The 15580-nt window shown below is 40.5% G+C and overlaps 1 protein-coding gene across 1 annotated transcript in view; it reads left to right on the top strand.

The window, feature by feature from the left end:
- MTUS2 (microtubule associated scaffold protein 2) overlaps window positions 1-15580 on the top strand; it is a 507586-nt gene that overhangs the window by 238455 nt on the left and 253551 nt on the right. The window lies entirely within an intron of this gene.

Genomic DNA, 15580 nt, shown 5'->3' with positions numbered 1-15580 from the left:
AAAAAGAACTGGGACTTCCCTGGTGGTCCAGTGGTTAAGACTCTGCTCTTTCAATGCAGGGGGCACGGGATCGATCCCTGGCTGGGGAACTAAGATCCCACATGCCGTGCAGCGCGGCCACAAAAAAAAAAAAAAAAAAAGAACTATCTTATATGTGAACTATATGTCAATAAAAAGAAGAAAAGAAAAGAACTGTTGATGCCTACAAGAGCAAGGATGAAGAAACATATCACTTCCCAAATCAGCAGTGAATATCTCTGAATGGTGGCATTTGAGGCAGTTTCGGTTTTATTTTGTTTTGTTTTTTCTTTCCCTTACCACTATTTAAAATTTTGATGACAGCCATGTAGTACTTGTGCAGTTAGTACATGTATAAGGGAATGCCAGGTTGCCTTCATCTGTGTTTATCAAAAAGGACCATCTTAACAGCTTTGAGTCTTTCTGAGCCTTGACGTTTTGCTCACATATAAAAATGAACAAGGACTGAATATATTCAGTGATTAAATGGGAGATAAGAAAAAGAGGAAACCTTTCATCTTTGATGCTTTTATTTTCTAAATCAAAAGATGACCCCAGTTTGAAGGAAATTGTAAATGATAAAACTGTGACTGTATTCCAACCATGGCCCTAATCATGGGGCCGAGTAGAGCATTTCTTTAGGCTTTTCTAAATGTTTTGGCAGGCACAATTTTACAGAATGATGGACACTCTGTACACTTCCCCTGCTTTATAAATATTTAGTACCATGATTACTCATAAATCCAGGCATCGCTGTGGAACTTTTTTTCCCTGGCAGTCTGTTTTTTCATCTGGAATGACATTAAGATTCAGAAAGGACTGGCTGTCATTTAGCTCTGTTATTTGGGAGATCTGTAGTTCTGTTTTTCTGTCCTTGTGCCAGGGCTCAGAGTTTGTGGAATAGTATATTGATGTTCTTTTCACAATTGGAGTTATAACACTGAAAATTTCGGTTCCTAATGGGGAACTTTTCTTTTTCTTTTTTTAACATCTTTATTGGAGTATAATTGCTTTACAATGGTGTGTTAGTTTCTGCTTTGTAACAAAGTGAATCACCTATACATATACATACATCCGCATATCCCCTCCCTCTTGTGTCTCCCTTCCACCCTCCCTATCCCACCCCTCTAGGTGGTCACAAAGCCCTGAGCTGATCTCCCTGTGCTATGCGGCTGCTTCCCACTAGCTATCTGTTTTACATTTGGTAGTGTATATATATGTCCATGCCACTCTCTCACTTCGTCCCAGCTTACCCTTCCTCCTCCCCATGTCCTCAAATCCATTCTCTATGTCTGCGTCTTTATTCCTGTCCTGCCCCTAGGTTCTTCATAACCATTTTTTCTTTTTTTAGATTCCATATATATGTGTTAGCATACGGTATTTGTCTTTCTCTTTCTGACTACTTCACTCTGTATGACAGACTCTAGGTGCATCCACCTCACTACAAATGACTCAATTTCGTTTCTTTTTATGGCTGAGTAATATTCCATTGTATATATGTGCCACATCTTCTTTATCCATTCATCTGTCGATGGACACTTAGGTTGCTTCTGTGTCCTGGCTATTGTAAATAGAGCTGCAATGAACATTGTGGTACATGACTCTTTTTGAATTATGGTTTTCTCAGGGCATATGCCCAGTAGTGGGATTGCTGGGTCGTATGGTAGTTCTTTTTTTAGTTTTTGAAGGAACCTCCATACCAACAGTGCAAGAGGATTCTCTTTTCTCCACACCTTCTCCAGCATTTATTGTTTATAGAGTTTTTGATGATGGCCATTCTGACTGGTGTGAGGTGATACCTCATTTGTAGTTTTGATTTGCATTTCTCTAATGATTAGTGATGTTGAGCATTCTTTCATGTGTTTGTTGGCCATCTGTATATCTTCTTTGGAGAAATGTCAGTTTAGGTTTTCTGCCCATTTTTGGATTGGGTTGTTTATTTTTTGCATATTGAGCTGCATGAGCTGCTTGTAAATTTTGGAGATTAATCCTTTGTCAGTTGCTTCATTTGCAAATATTTTCTCCCATTCTGAGGGTTGTCTTTTCGTCTTGTTTATGTTTTCCTTTGCTGTGCAAAAGCTTTTAAGTTTCATTAGGTCCCACTTGCTTTTTTTGTTTTTATATCCATTATTTTAGGAGGTGGGTCAAAAAGGATCTTGCTGTGATTTATGTCATGGAGTGTTCTGCCTGTGTTTTCCTCTAAGAGTTTTACAGTGTCTGGCCTTAAATTTAGGTCTTTAATCCATTTTGAGTTTATTTTTGTGTACGGTGTTAGGGAGTGTTCTAATTTCATTCTTTTACATGTAGCTGTCCAGTTTTCCCAGCACCACGTATTGAAAAGACTGTCGTTTCTCCATTGTATATCCTTGCCTTCTTTGTCATAGATTAGTTGACCATAGGTGCGTGGGTTTATCTCTGGGCTTTCTATCCTGTTCCATTGATCTATGTTTCTGTTTTTGTGCCAGTACCATATTGTCTTGATTACTGTAGCTTTGTAGAGTAGTCTCAAGTCAGGGAGTCTGATTCCTCCAGCTCCGTTTTTTACCCTCAAGACTGCTTTGGCTATTCAGGGTCTTTTGTATCTCTATACAGATTTTAAGATTTATTGTTCTAGTTCTGTAAAAAATGCCACTGGTAATTTGATAGGGATTGCATTGAATCTGTAGATTGCTTTGGGTAGTATAGTCATTTTCACAGTATTGATTCTTCCAATCCAAGAACATGGTATATCTCTCCATCTGTTTGTATCATCTTTAATTTCTTTCATCAATGTCTTATAGTTTTCTGCATACAGGTCTTTCATCTCCCTAGGTAGTTTTATTCCTAGGTATTTTATTCTTTTTGTTGCAGTGGTAAATGAGAGTGTTTCCTTAATTTCTCTTTCAGATTTTTCATCATTAGTGTATAGGAATGCAAGAGATTTCTGTGCATTAATTTTGTATCCTTCTGCTTTACCAAATTCATGGATTAGCTCTAGTAGTTTTCTGGTGGCATCTTTAGGATTGTCTATGTATTGTACCATGTCATCTGCAAACAGTGACAGTTTTACTTCTTCTTTTCCAATTTGTATTCCTTTTCTTTCTTTTTCTTCCCTGATTGCCATGGCTAGGTCTTCCAAAAGTATGTTGAATAATGGTGAGAGTGGACATCCTTGTCTTGTTCCTGATCTTAGAGGAAATGCTTTCAGTTTTTCACCATTGAGAATGATGTTTGCTGTGGGTGTGTCATATATGGCCTTTATTATGTTGACGTATGTTCCCTCTATTCCCACTTTCTGGAGAGTTTTTATGATAAATGGGTGTTGAATTTTGTCAAAAGCTTTTTCTGCATCTATTGAGATGATCATATGGTGTTTATTCTTCAATTTGTTAATATGGTTTATCACATTGATTGATTTGCATATATTGAAGAATTCTTGCATCCCTGGGATGAATCCCACTTGATCATGGTGTATGATCTTTTTAATGTGTTGTTGGATTCTGTTTGCTAGTATTTTGTTGAGGATTTTTGCATCTGTTTTCATCAGTGATATTGGTCTATAATTTTCATTTTCGTAGTATATTTCTGTCATTTTGGTATCAGGGTGATGGTGGCCTCATAGAATGAGTTTGGGAGTGTTCCTTCCTCTGCAATGTTTTGGAAGAGTTTGAGAAGGATGGGTGTTAGCTCTTCTCAAAATGTTTGATAGAATTCACCTGTGAAGCAATCTGGTCCTGGGCTTTTTTTTGTTGGAAGATTTTTAATCACAGTTTCAATTTCATTACTTGTGATTGGTCTGTTCATATTTTCTGTTTCTTCCTGGTTCAGTCTTGGAAGGTTATACCTTTCTAAGAATTTGTCCATTTCTTCCAGATTGTCCATTTTGTTGGCATAGAGTTGCTTGTAGTTGTCTCTTCTGATGCTTTGTATTTCTGTGGTGTCTGTCGTAACTTCTCCTTTTTCATTTCTAACTTTATTGATTTGAGTCCCCTTCCTCTTTTTCTTGATGAGTCTGGCTAATGGTTTATCAATTTTGTTTATCTTCTCAAAGAACCGGCTTTTAGTTTTATTGATCTTTGCTATCCTTTCCTTCATTTCTTTTTCATTTATTTCTGATCTGAGTTTTATGATTTCTTTCCTTCTGCTAACTTTGGGGGTGTTTTTTGTTCTTCTTTCTCTTATTGCTTTAGGTGTAAGGTTATGTTGTTTATTTGAGACGATTCTTTTTCCTTGAGGTAGGATTGTATTGCTGTAAACTTCCCTCTGAACTGCTTTTGCTGCGTCCCATAGGTTTAGGGTCCTCGTGTTTTCATTGTCATTTGTTTCTAGGTATTTTTTGGTTTCCTCAGGAATCTCTTGGTTATTAAGTAGTGTGTTGGTTAGCCTCCATGTGTTTGTATTTTTTAGAGATTTTTTTCCTGTAATTGATATCTAGTCTCACAGCGTTGTGGTCGGAAAAGATGCTTTATTCGATTTCAATTTTCTTAAATTTACCAAGGCTTGACTTGTGATCCAAGATATGGGCTATCCTGGAGAATGTTCCATGAGCACTTGAGAAGAAAGTGTATTCTGTTGTCTTTGGATGGAATGTCCTATAAATATCAATTAAGTCCATCCTGTTTAATGTGTTATTTAAAGCTTGTGTTTACTTATTTATTTTCATTTTGGATGATCTGTCCATTGGTGAAAGTGGGTTGTTAAAGTCCCCTACTGTGATTGTGTTACTGTCGATTTCCACTTATGGCTGTTAGCATTTGCCTTATGTATTGAGGTGCTCCTATGTTGGGTGCATAAATATTTACAATTGTTATATCTTCTTCTTGGATCGATCCCTTGATCATTATGTAGTGTCCTTCTTTGTCTCTTGTAATAGTCTTTATTTTAAAGTCTATTTTGTCTGATATGAGAATTGCTACTCCAGCTTTCTTTTGATTTCCATTTGTATGGAATATCTTTTTCCATCCCCTCACTTTCAGTCTGTATATGTCCCTAGGTCTGAAGTGGGTCTCTTGTAGACAGCATATATACGGGTCTTGTTTTCCTTACCATGTAAGGAAAGCTGCCCCATTTTGCAAATAATGGTACAACCATTATTTAGATCCATATCTATTCTCATTGGTTTTGATACTTAGCTCTAGTCCTTTTGGGTCATGACTTCCTCACTCTTGTGCTGTTAAATTTCTGACTTGTGCAGGTCTTGGGTCCCTGAGACAGAGGTGTCTGGGGCCAGAGGAGTAGCTATCCTCCCCTTCCTCTGCCATCTTCCATCAGCCAGCATTTCCTAGGTTGGATTCTCTCCACCAAGCATCACCTGTCCAGTGATTAGCAACCAAACATCCCGTTGAAATGTTAGGGTGCCTGTAGTCATGGTTGTCAGCCGGGAGGGTTTTCTTCTTCCTCTGAGTTTTCACGGATGAGGAACTGCACTGGGGGCTGCTAACCAGATGCCATTTTAAACCCTCATTTTAGCTTTCCTCCCCTCACAACTGAGAGACAGAATATGTTTATGAATATATGCAGAAAATCTCTCCTGATTTCATCAAGATAAGCAGTTTCTTAAATGAGGAGAATATCTTCATTTAAGAATACATGAGGAAAAATGTTAAATTTGGCATCTTCAGACGCTTAGGAACAAGCTATGAGGAGACGGATGCCCACAGGATGGGAAGGTCATCTTCTCAGAGGGATGACAGTTCCTAAGGAATCTCTGGGCTGTTCCCGGAGCCACTATATTTCCTGGCACTGCGCACAGCTCTTGGGGTCCCGTGCCTACATGGCTTTGCCATCAGGCTGCCCTCTCTGCAGCCTTGTGTCCTGTAGGACAGGATGCCAGAGACTGTGAAGGAGAACAGGAATTAGCTCTAAATGCTGCAGCAATTATGGGATGGTTTCCTTTTGTAGGCAACCAAGTCGCTAGTGCTTGGTGGTGTCCTGAACAAATTGTTCTCTGTCCTGAGCAGTGGGATGGGGTTCATCGGCCTGGAAGATGATCACCCAAAGGTATTTGTTTGTCTTTTCTCCTCTGCGTGCCCCAGTGCCCTGTTAGGTGATTAGGAAGCACCAATCACAGGAAAAGGAGCTTTTCCTCCCCTGAGCGCAGTGACCCATCATTTGCATAGATTTGAGTGGAGCCCATGCAGTGCGCAGTCAAGGAGGCTGTCCTCATGGGAAGCAGCCATGTGCAAACTTTCCCACGGGAGCTGCAGGTCGTGCTTGAAAATACAACACAACCTGTGCCGGAGCTTCTCCCAAGTCTGACATTTATGCTTCTGGATCGCTGGTGTAGCTGCTGAAGAAAGGCAGTGTCAGTGTCCCCTGGACATCAGGAGGGAACCGAAACTGCCTCGGGGGTCCCCGATCCCTTCAGGGACCAGCAGACGTGAACTGCATATTCTAATTCTGAACTACATAGGTTGCTGGCATAAAATACATTCATGTTTGCTTGTTGAGGAAATTAAAGCATAGAAAACTGAATTACATCTAATATCAAATCTTAGCCATTTTTTTTTCCTGGTCAACAACTTACAGGACAAGCAGAATAGAACACCTCCGTGAGACCTGTCTGTCTTCAGGGTGCTTACTATTCAGTGTAGTGGAGCAGACAGACAGACAGGTGGAGGTGATTTTGTAATATAGTGTAGTGAGTGCCAGGATAGGGATAAATAGAGGGTACCCCGGGAGCACGAGGGAGGGGTGTCTCACTATGATGGAATGGGGGGCAGAGAAGCTTCTTGAAGGTGAACCTTGAAGGATACAGAGGAGTTATGCAAGCAGGTAAGGAACAGAGGGCATCCCAGGTAGAAGGTACAGCTTAGAGATACTGCTGGGGAGACACAAATAGCTCAGTTTGACTGGAACCTTTTGAAGAAGGTATAGCTATAGAAGGTACACAGGAGCCCTAGGGCAAGAGCTCTGTGTGCAGAACTAATTTTGGTTTTCCTAGACTTAATCAGAGCTGCAAATACATACTTAATAAGAATAACGTGCTTCATTTATTTTCTTCCCTTTGTACCCTTTTGGTCGAATATGCTTTGTTAATAAGCCAAGGTGGGATAAAGGAACAAGTGGCATTTAGCTAAACATGTAGTTAAGTACAAAATATGTGCAAAATACTGCTCTAGGTGCTATGGGTGTTAGAAAAACACTCATAATACTAGTGAAATTTTATCATATGCTTCCTGCCGTCTGAAATAGCTTACGATCTAAATGGGGATCTAATTTTTTTCAGGGACATACCCTTTTGGAAATTTGTGTTTGTGTGTGTGTGTTATGTTTGTATGTGTTTTTACTTATATTTACACATATCAGTCATTTGCTCTCAGACTTTAAAGGGCATCAGAATCACATGGAGGGCTTTTTAAAATGGTTTTCTGGGATCTGCCCTCAGTACTTCTGATGCAGTATATTTGAGGTGGGGTCCAAGAATGTGTGTTTCTAGGTGATGCTAATACTGCTGGTTCAGGGACCACTGGTATAAATGCAGCAAAATGAAAAAGTTCAGGTGTATGAGAGGCAAAGAGTTAAGGCCTAATTGAGGAGGAAAAGGTGAATCAGAGGTAAATGTTGTACCTGCGTTTATAGGAGGAGAGAGAAGTCAGGTTGTCCTGCATGAGCCAGGAGGGCATGTTGGCTTGAAGAGATGGTGTACAGAAAACAAGTGGAGGAGAAGTTTTGCTTAAAGGGGCAATAAGCTAGTCATCACAGTTGATGTAGAGAATTCCTGGTTATGAAATAAGGAAGACATTAACAGAGGATATTAGATTGGGAAGGAAGGGTGAATGAAATGTCTAAAAGGGTTTTTAACCAAGCAAGAATGATTGTATCTTAAATATTAGTCACAGGAAATCACTGTAGGAACCTCAGAAGCAATAAGATTGAGCTTAACAAAATATTCTCCAAATCCTGAGATGGATAAACAGAGGCTGGGAAAACCCAGAAGCACTAAGACAAGCAGAAGTCTGCTGTATTTTTCTAGCTGTAAGGTGATGAAGCCTTATGCCCAGCTTTTCTTGTGGAATTGCTAGTAGAAGAAGTAAAACTGAAAAAACACAGATGAAACTATGGAGAACTTATAATTTAATAAGGCAGGCAAGACACATCTTCCTCCCTCCCTCCCTCCCTCCCTCCCTTTCTTCCTTCCTTCCCTCTTTCCTTCCTCCCTCCCTCCCTTCCTTTCTTCCTTCCTTTCATTTTTTCTAAATACCATTCTCCACATATTCTCAGTGCTTAATAAATTGTTGATTGAGAAAATAAATAACCTACAGGTTACTTCCAAAAACATTGTCGGCCTCTCTTTTCTTATCCAAAAAATGGGGATTACGTAGCAAGCCTACCTCTGGGTATAACACAGATAAAATAATTGGTATAAAGTGCTTTCATCGTCTAAAAGTCTGAATCTAATTATTATTGCTAACGACAGAATAAGAAATCAAGTTCTCGTCGTGTGGATTTAAATTGGTTCAGAGAAAGGAAATTTGTGCAGATTCCCTTCATAGAAAGGAGTTAATGGGGAGCCTCAGGAATTGGTGCCTAGCATTTGAAATAATTAGTTGGAGAAAACTAGCTAGCTCATCGAAGTAGCTGATGGCACAGAATTATGTAGGCTAGTGAAAACCACGGAGAATTCTACAAAATATTCCAGAAGGGTCTAATCAAACAGTATGACCAGAAAATAGGACAGCAGCTCCATTTTAATGAAGACAAACGACTTGCTTAGAAAAGGAAATAGTTTCAGTTTCCTCAGCACGTTGATTAACCAAGAGATATTAAGAGGAAAAAGCGGCGTGTGGTTGATACAGACACCGAATGCTAAGGTGCCATATTCATTCATTTGTCCGTTCACTGGATTATTCATTCAGCGCACACTTCCCGACTGTCTGTGTGTCACGTAAGTGTGCTAAACACCAGGGGGAGTGGGGAACAAAAGTAAACCAAGACACAGTCCAGTCCCATTCTGTAAGCTAGCTCACAGCCCAGTGAGGGGGATGGAAAGGTAAGCATATGAGGCTGCAAAACCACCAAATGAGCACTTAGGTTAGTTTTTTAATTGCTGTGTAACTAATCACAGAAATGACTTAGAACAACACACGTCTCTCTCAGCTTCCATGGCTTGGGAGCCTGGGCACAAGACTCAGAGTCAGGCCTTGGCTAGTTGCATTCTCGTCTGGGGGCTCAACTGGGGGTGGGGGGAGAATCCATTTCCACGCTCACTTAGGTTGTCGGCAGGATTTATTTCCTGGGGCTATTTGATGAGGGTCCCAGCTTGTGGCTTGCTGTTGTCTGGAGGTCACCTTCAGCTTCTAGATGCCACCTGCACTTCCTTGACACATGGGCTTGTCCAGCATGACCACTTACCTCCTCAAATTAGCAAGGAGAATCTCTTCTTCCAGTCAAGGATGGAGATTTACATAACATAACCTAATCTTGAAAGTGATATGTCATCACCTTTGCCATCTTCTGTGGCTTATAAGCCAGTCCCAGGCGCCACCTGCACTCAAAGGTGAAGGGGTTACACAGGGCATAAGCAATAGGAGGTGGAAATTATGGGGGTGAGGTCCCCCTGTGGACCTGTCTGCCAGGTAATACGCTCCAGGCTTCCTAGCAGAGAACACATCTGAGACAAATACATTCGAAAAGTTATCAGACGTCTATTCGCCCACTGTCCTTGGCACTTGAGTTACATCCATGGCGTGCATGTTCGATTTGAAGCAAGATAGCTTTAAGAAAAAAGTTGAGAATTAAACCTTTGAGAAGTGGTTACTATAATTTAAAGCAGATTTACACTCCCATTTCTTGATCCAAAGATTTCAGCTCTTTACACAGATATTTTAAAACAAAAATGACCAGACAATTCGTATTATAGACCATCATGTATCCAACCTTAGCAGCTGTCTTTATTTTAGAATTGCACAGTGTTTGCCACTTCTGAACCAAGAACCATTAAGGTTTGGTAGACATGCCAGGAGAAAAATGTTTACTTGGAAACTTGAGATAAATAAATTAGCCAACAAGAAAGGCTAGTTACCTCCTATGCAAATATGACTAAATGTCCATATGGAGATTAATAGTATTTGGCTTGTCGTGTTCACATTTCTTGGGGTAGCAGACTGGAGTGCCCTGATTGTACACAGGCCTGATTTCATTGGTCTCCTGTCTGTACTATGGGAAACACAAAAATCTCTGTGTTGCAGGATTGTTTTAAGGGCGAAAGATCATTTATGCAGAGTGCCTAGCACTGTATAGGACGTTTCAAGTATGCAATGCATGTTTGGTGAATGAATGGATGGATGAACAAATAACTTGATGAATTATTATTGTGTGGCAGTTTTCACTCAGGGTGGAAAAACCAATGAGATAGCAAACCAAGGACTAGCAGGTAACAACAGTTGTTGCGAATACTCTTGTTAACTTTAGCAAGGTGGCTCTAAGACCTATTATATGTTAAAAAAAATCCAAATAAAGCTTATATATGATGAGGTCAAAGCTGAATCTATTACTCAGCTGATTCTAAGCCACACTCATTAACCATCAATGAAGTACATTCAAGAAAGAAGTAATGTGGGCTTCCCTGGTGGCACGGTGGTTGGGGGTCCGCCTGCCGGTGCAGGGGACACGGGTTCGTGCCCTGGTCCGGGAAGATCCCACATGCCGCGGAGCGGTTGGGCCCGTGAGCCATGGCTGCTGAGCCTGCGCGTCCGGAGCCTGTGCTCCGCGGCGGGAGAGGCCGCAGCGGTGAGAGGCCCGCGTACCGCAAAAACAAAAAAAGAAAAAAGAAAAAAAGAAAGAAGTAATGTTCATCTAAGAAGCCTGTGATATCATTTAGGTTACAGTCATGGTTGTCACCTTACAATAGACATCAACTCCTCTCCTTGGAGAACTCCTATAGCTGATAAAATAGAGGCTACCAGCTAGCTGATTGTGTGTGATTTCTGCAGTCACAGTTATCTGTCAGAGCCACAATCTGAAATCAGACACTTCCTGTCTTCCTGGTCATCTAGTTGTAAAAGGAGGATTTTATATGCATAATTCTGATATTCACTATGTCTCAGTTGTCACCAGTGAATCTTCCTTAAAGACTAGTGCTAAATAATCACCACAGAATAAATAACTTCTGAGGTGTTAGGATAGGAGTTTCCTAAAAGTATGACCGGGATGCTTTCATTTTTCTTATCTGGGAGCCTTAATGTGTGAAGGGAAAGTACTTTATGTACTTCGGAGGCTGATCATTTGTGTGACCTTGGAAGAATCCCCTAACCCTCTGCATTTCAAGTCTACACACACAAAATGTGAGTTGTACCAGATGAACTCCATAGTGCCTTGCCCTTAAATAGTCCAAAGTTCTTTCTAAGTTGGCTGATTTGGACCAATCGGCAGTTCCGGTGGGTCTTGACACTTCAGTGTACTGCAGTAGTGCAGGCCAAACGGAAGCTCAGTTTTCTGGTTAGACAGGGCAGGCTCATTGCCTTGTCATTACCATTCACCTATTAACAGCCTAAAGACATAGTTTAAAAACTCACATTTCTGAGTTATTTGTAGTGAGGTGGATGGACCTAGGGTGTGTCATACAGAATGAAGTAAGTCAGAAAGAGAAAAACAAATACCGTATGCTAACACATATATATGGAATCTAAAAAAAAAAAAAAAGTTTCTGAAGAACCTAGGGGGAGGACAGGAATAAAGACACAGACATAGAGAAAGGACTTGAGGACACGGGGAGGGAGAAGGGTAAGCTGGGACGAAGTGAGAGAGAGGCATGGACATATATATACACTACCAAACGTAAGGTAGATAGCTAGTGGGAAGCAGCCGCATAGCACAGGGAGATCAGCTCGGTGATTTGTGACCACCTAGAGGGGTGGGATAGGGAGGGTGGGAGGGAGGGAGACGCAAGAGGGAAGAGATATGGGAACATATGTATATGTATAACTGATTCACTTTGTTATAAAGCAGAAACTAACACACCATTGTAAAGCAATTATACTCCAATAAAGATGTAAAAAAATAAAATAAAATAAAAGCTCACATTTCCAGTTGTGCATGACAGACTCTAACTGCTAAATTTAACTAACTGCCCTCAAACGCACAGTCATTTATTTCCCTCGGAAACAAATGAGCCGGTTCAACTCTTACCCCATCCTGGTTCCATCCTGGCTGCCGGGCACACCGTCTCTCAGCCTCCCTACCTGAGCCCCTTCTCGCCCAACGTTACAACTGCAAATGCTCTGAAAGGGAATCCGGGGACTCCCGGTGCACAGCGCTTTCCCGCTGCGGGCTTCCATCTCCTGGAGGGGAAGGTGGCGGGCACTAGGCTCCCTCCGTCCCAGCACTGTCTCCAGCTCTACTGCTGCCCTGATGGCAGGGCCTTGGTCCCATCTTGCCCATTCTCTAGTTTTCCCCTGGCTCTTGCTGAGTGAGCATGGTCTCCCCCTGCCCACCCATCCCCCCACTTCTCCCTTCCGCTTACTTCCCCTTCTTCCTCCTCCCCTTCTTCCTTTTTGGTTTTCTTTAACAGCCTTTCATTTGAGTTGGAAAAGGATCAGGTGACGACACTGTGTCTTTTAACATTTTGGAGGCTCTGGGTTTTATTTGGTAGGAAGGAAAATAGAAGGTTGTAATGCCAATCTGTACTCTCGGTTGCTCCGTCAAGGAGTTTTAAGAGCAAAAAGAATATCAAGGTGGCTGGAAGAAGACCCAGCCATGGGCACCTAAAAGAATCGAATCTTCCCCATTCAAAAGGCATTGAAGGGTGGCAAATAGAGGCACATTCAAATGTTGGAGGTCAGATTATTATTATTGTTTCTTCCAACCCTGGCTTTGCTCTCCCATTGTTCACTGGATCTGGCTAGAAAAATTAGGGAGAAACAATATCACTGAGTTTTGTAGACCCTCTTAATAGAAAATAAACTCTTAGTTGTGAGCATTTAAGGTTTATGGAGAACTAAGTTTTCAGCATGGATTTCCATCATGAAGTACATCGTTGTTAAATATCTGAGCTCATTTGTTTGGTTACTCTTGAATTTGCAAATGCTTCCAGTGTTTGAAAACATGAACTAATCTGTACAATCATTTTACATATCTTTCTCATAATATTGCAGAAGTTTATAGTCTTACTGGAAATATAAACGAATTAAAAGGCCATCATCTCATGCATTATTAAACATAGCAAATCCTACCACTGGCTAAATTAATTAACCATTAACCTTCTTACAACACCATGTGTCAGGAATCAATTTCATAAGTGATACACTTTTGCAATGATGGCGCAAAATGGGATTTCTGCACAGCTAATGCCAGATAAAAAGCCAAGTGTTGGGATGTTGTTAGATACTTCTGCAGGAAAAGCAGTGCATGAAAAGAATTCAAATTACCTATCATCCTGCCATATGCTACAGCTTTTGCTTACATAATATATTTAATTGACATCCAACTTGAAATCATTTAATATGGCTGAGCTGGATTGGATTTTATGTGTTAACTATTACATATAGTGAAATATTCCGCTGTTTTGGTGTTTCTGCTTCTTAATTCATAACCTCATGGCTACCCCTTATATTTTGAATCTATAATTTCTTAAGAAGCTGATCATTTCAAAAAGAGAAAAAGTAGCTATTGGTATAAAGATGTAAGTCACTTTAAAATAGCCCCTTTCATCAGGGTAAGTGGAAAAGAAGGTAAGTTTAACTGATGTCAACTCCTGTTGATGGAATGAAATCCCAAGAGTGAGCATTCTGAACACATATGGACGTGTAACAAAAAACCTGGACCTATTTTTTAAAATTCCGGTTTCATCCCTCTGAATTGTAAGGATGAATTCTCGTGGTTAGGAAGGTTGAGAAACATAAAATATAATACCATCACAAGGGTTTATAAGATTTGAAAGGTTTACCTATATTTGATGAAACTGTACTTTATCTGATAGTACTAAGCATGCGTTTTCAGCCTTGAAGTGATGTGTGGGTGTCTGTAACATCCCAATAGGAAAAATAAGACTTGAGAGAACTGTGGGGTTTAAGAGGATCAGACTTTCATTAAGAGGAGCTGATAGCATTTGGTCTTTCCATATGTCTATATAATTTGTAGTACCCTTGGCAAAATAGAAACACATAAAATAAGTCCAGTGCATTTGATCTTATCTGAAAACAAAGCAGAGTCATTGTGTCTCCTCTTTCAGCCAGGAATTACACTTCACTGCCTCGGCACATAAACTGTGCCCTCGTGGGAAGAGCAGAATTGAGTGAAAAGCCTAGGATAGGGTCATAAAGTGGCTGACTCAGGACAGATGTACTGTAAGAAAAGATTCCAATATTTGATCTTCAAATTATAAAATCAGTATCAAATTGTGGAAAACGTGTGTGATAGAGGAAACCCACCAGTAATTCTAGCTGCGTAAGTCGATTATGTGTGTGTGTGCATATATGGGGTTTTTGTGTATACATATCTCCAAGATTGTAATCATAGTGTAATATAACTTGATTTCTGCTATTACCCACTTAATGGTGCATTGTAAGAAGGGCATTATTAAAGATACTTAACAACTGGTACAGCACAGGCGTTGACACAGGAGTCATGGGCAGTAGCTAATCAGAATGGACACCAGCCATAAACAGCCACTCACCCGGACCCGTGCACACTGGCTAAGTACCGTTCTTATCCGTTGCTGAAGAGTCTTCACGACGCAAACGTTAATGACTGAATTAACCACAGTTACCTAGCCCTTGCCCTACTGTTAATAATTTAGGGGACTACCATGTTTTAATGTTACAATCATGCAATGAACAAATTATGTTAAACTATTTATAAGAATTGGATTATAAATGGTTATAAACTTGATTTTTAGTTTGTGGCTGAAAAGAATAAATCCTACATGAATTAGGAGTTCATGTGTGGCAGTATAGGTTCCAACACTGCTTTACCCTTTGCTCCTGAATATGTCACTTTAATATATTAATATATCTTGAAATAGCTGTCTATATTGATTTTTCAGTCTACCAAATGAAAGTGATTCCTGTTATTGAAAAAAGGCTCTCAGAGTTATACAATACAGGGCACTGAAGTGCTCATTACAGATAAAGAGATCTAGAAAGATGTCAGATGATGGGGGGTCGGGGCAGGGGAAGAGCACGGATTTGGAACCTGGGTCTGAATCCTGGCTTTACCTCTTACTGGCTGTGTGACGTTGAGCCGGTCACTAGCCGCTCTGAGCTTCCCTCTCTTCAAATGGACGCAGCACTTCCCCTGCCTGCTTTGGGGTTACTCTGATGACACAAGCAGAGAGTCTCATAAACTCCCAAGTTTGGAATGAGAAGGATTATTATTTAGTTGATGCAGAACATCTGTACTGATATCTTCTAAAATTTATTCTGAAGTTCTGTGAACCTAGAAAACTATAGAAGAACAAAAACAAACCTCCATCTACTCGGCACGCAGAATGAGAAAATCTGAAGTTTTGCCAAATTTCAGATAGCTTTTGAAAGAAATAAATCAGTCCCAATCCACACCGCTCTCCCCTCCCCACCGAGGCACCCTGGAGTCTGATACTGACAAATACACTCCTAAGACTTTCATCCCTGAGATAACGTGTGCC

This window comes from Monodon monoceros, unplaced genomic scaffold (assembly GCF_005190385.1).
Source record: "Monodon monoceros isolate NGI ecotype Baffin Bay Population unplaced genomic scaffold, NGI_Narwhal_1 Super_Scaffold_8, whole genome shotgun sequence".
Taxonomy (NCBI): Eukaryota; Metazoa; Chordata; class Mammalia; order Artiodactyla; family Monodontidae; genus Monodon; species Monodon monoceros.
The sequence above is the reverse complement of the archived record's forward strand: the minus strand, read 5'-3'. Positions and strand labels throughout refer to the sequence as shown.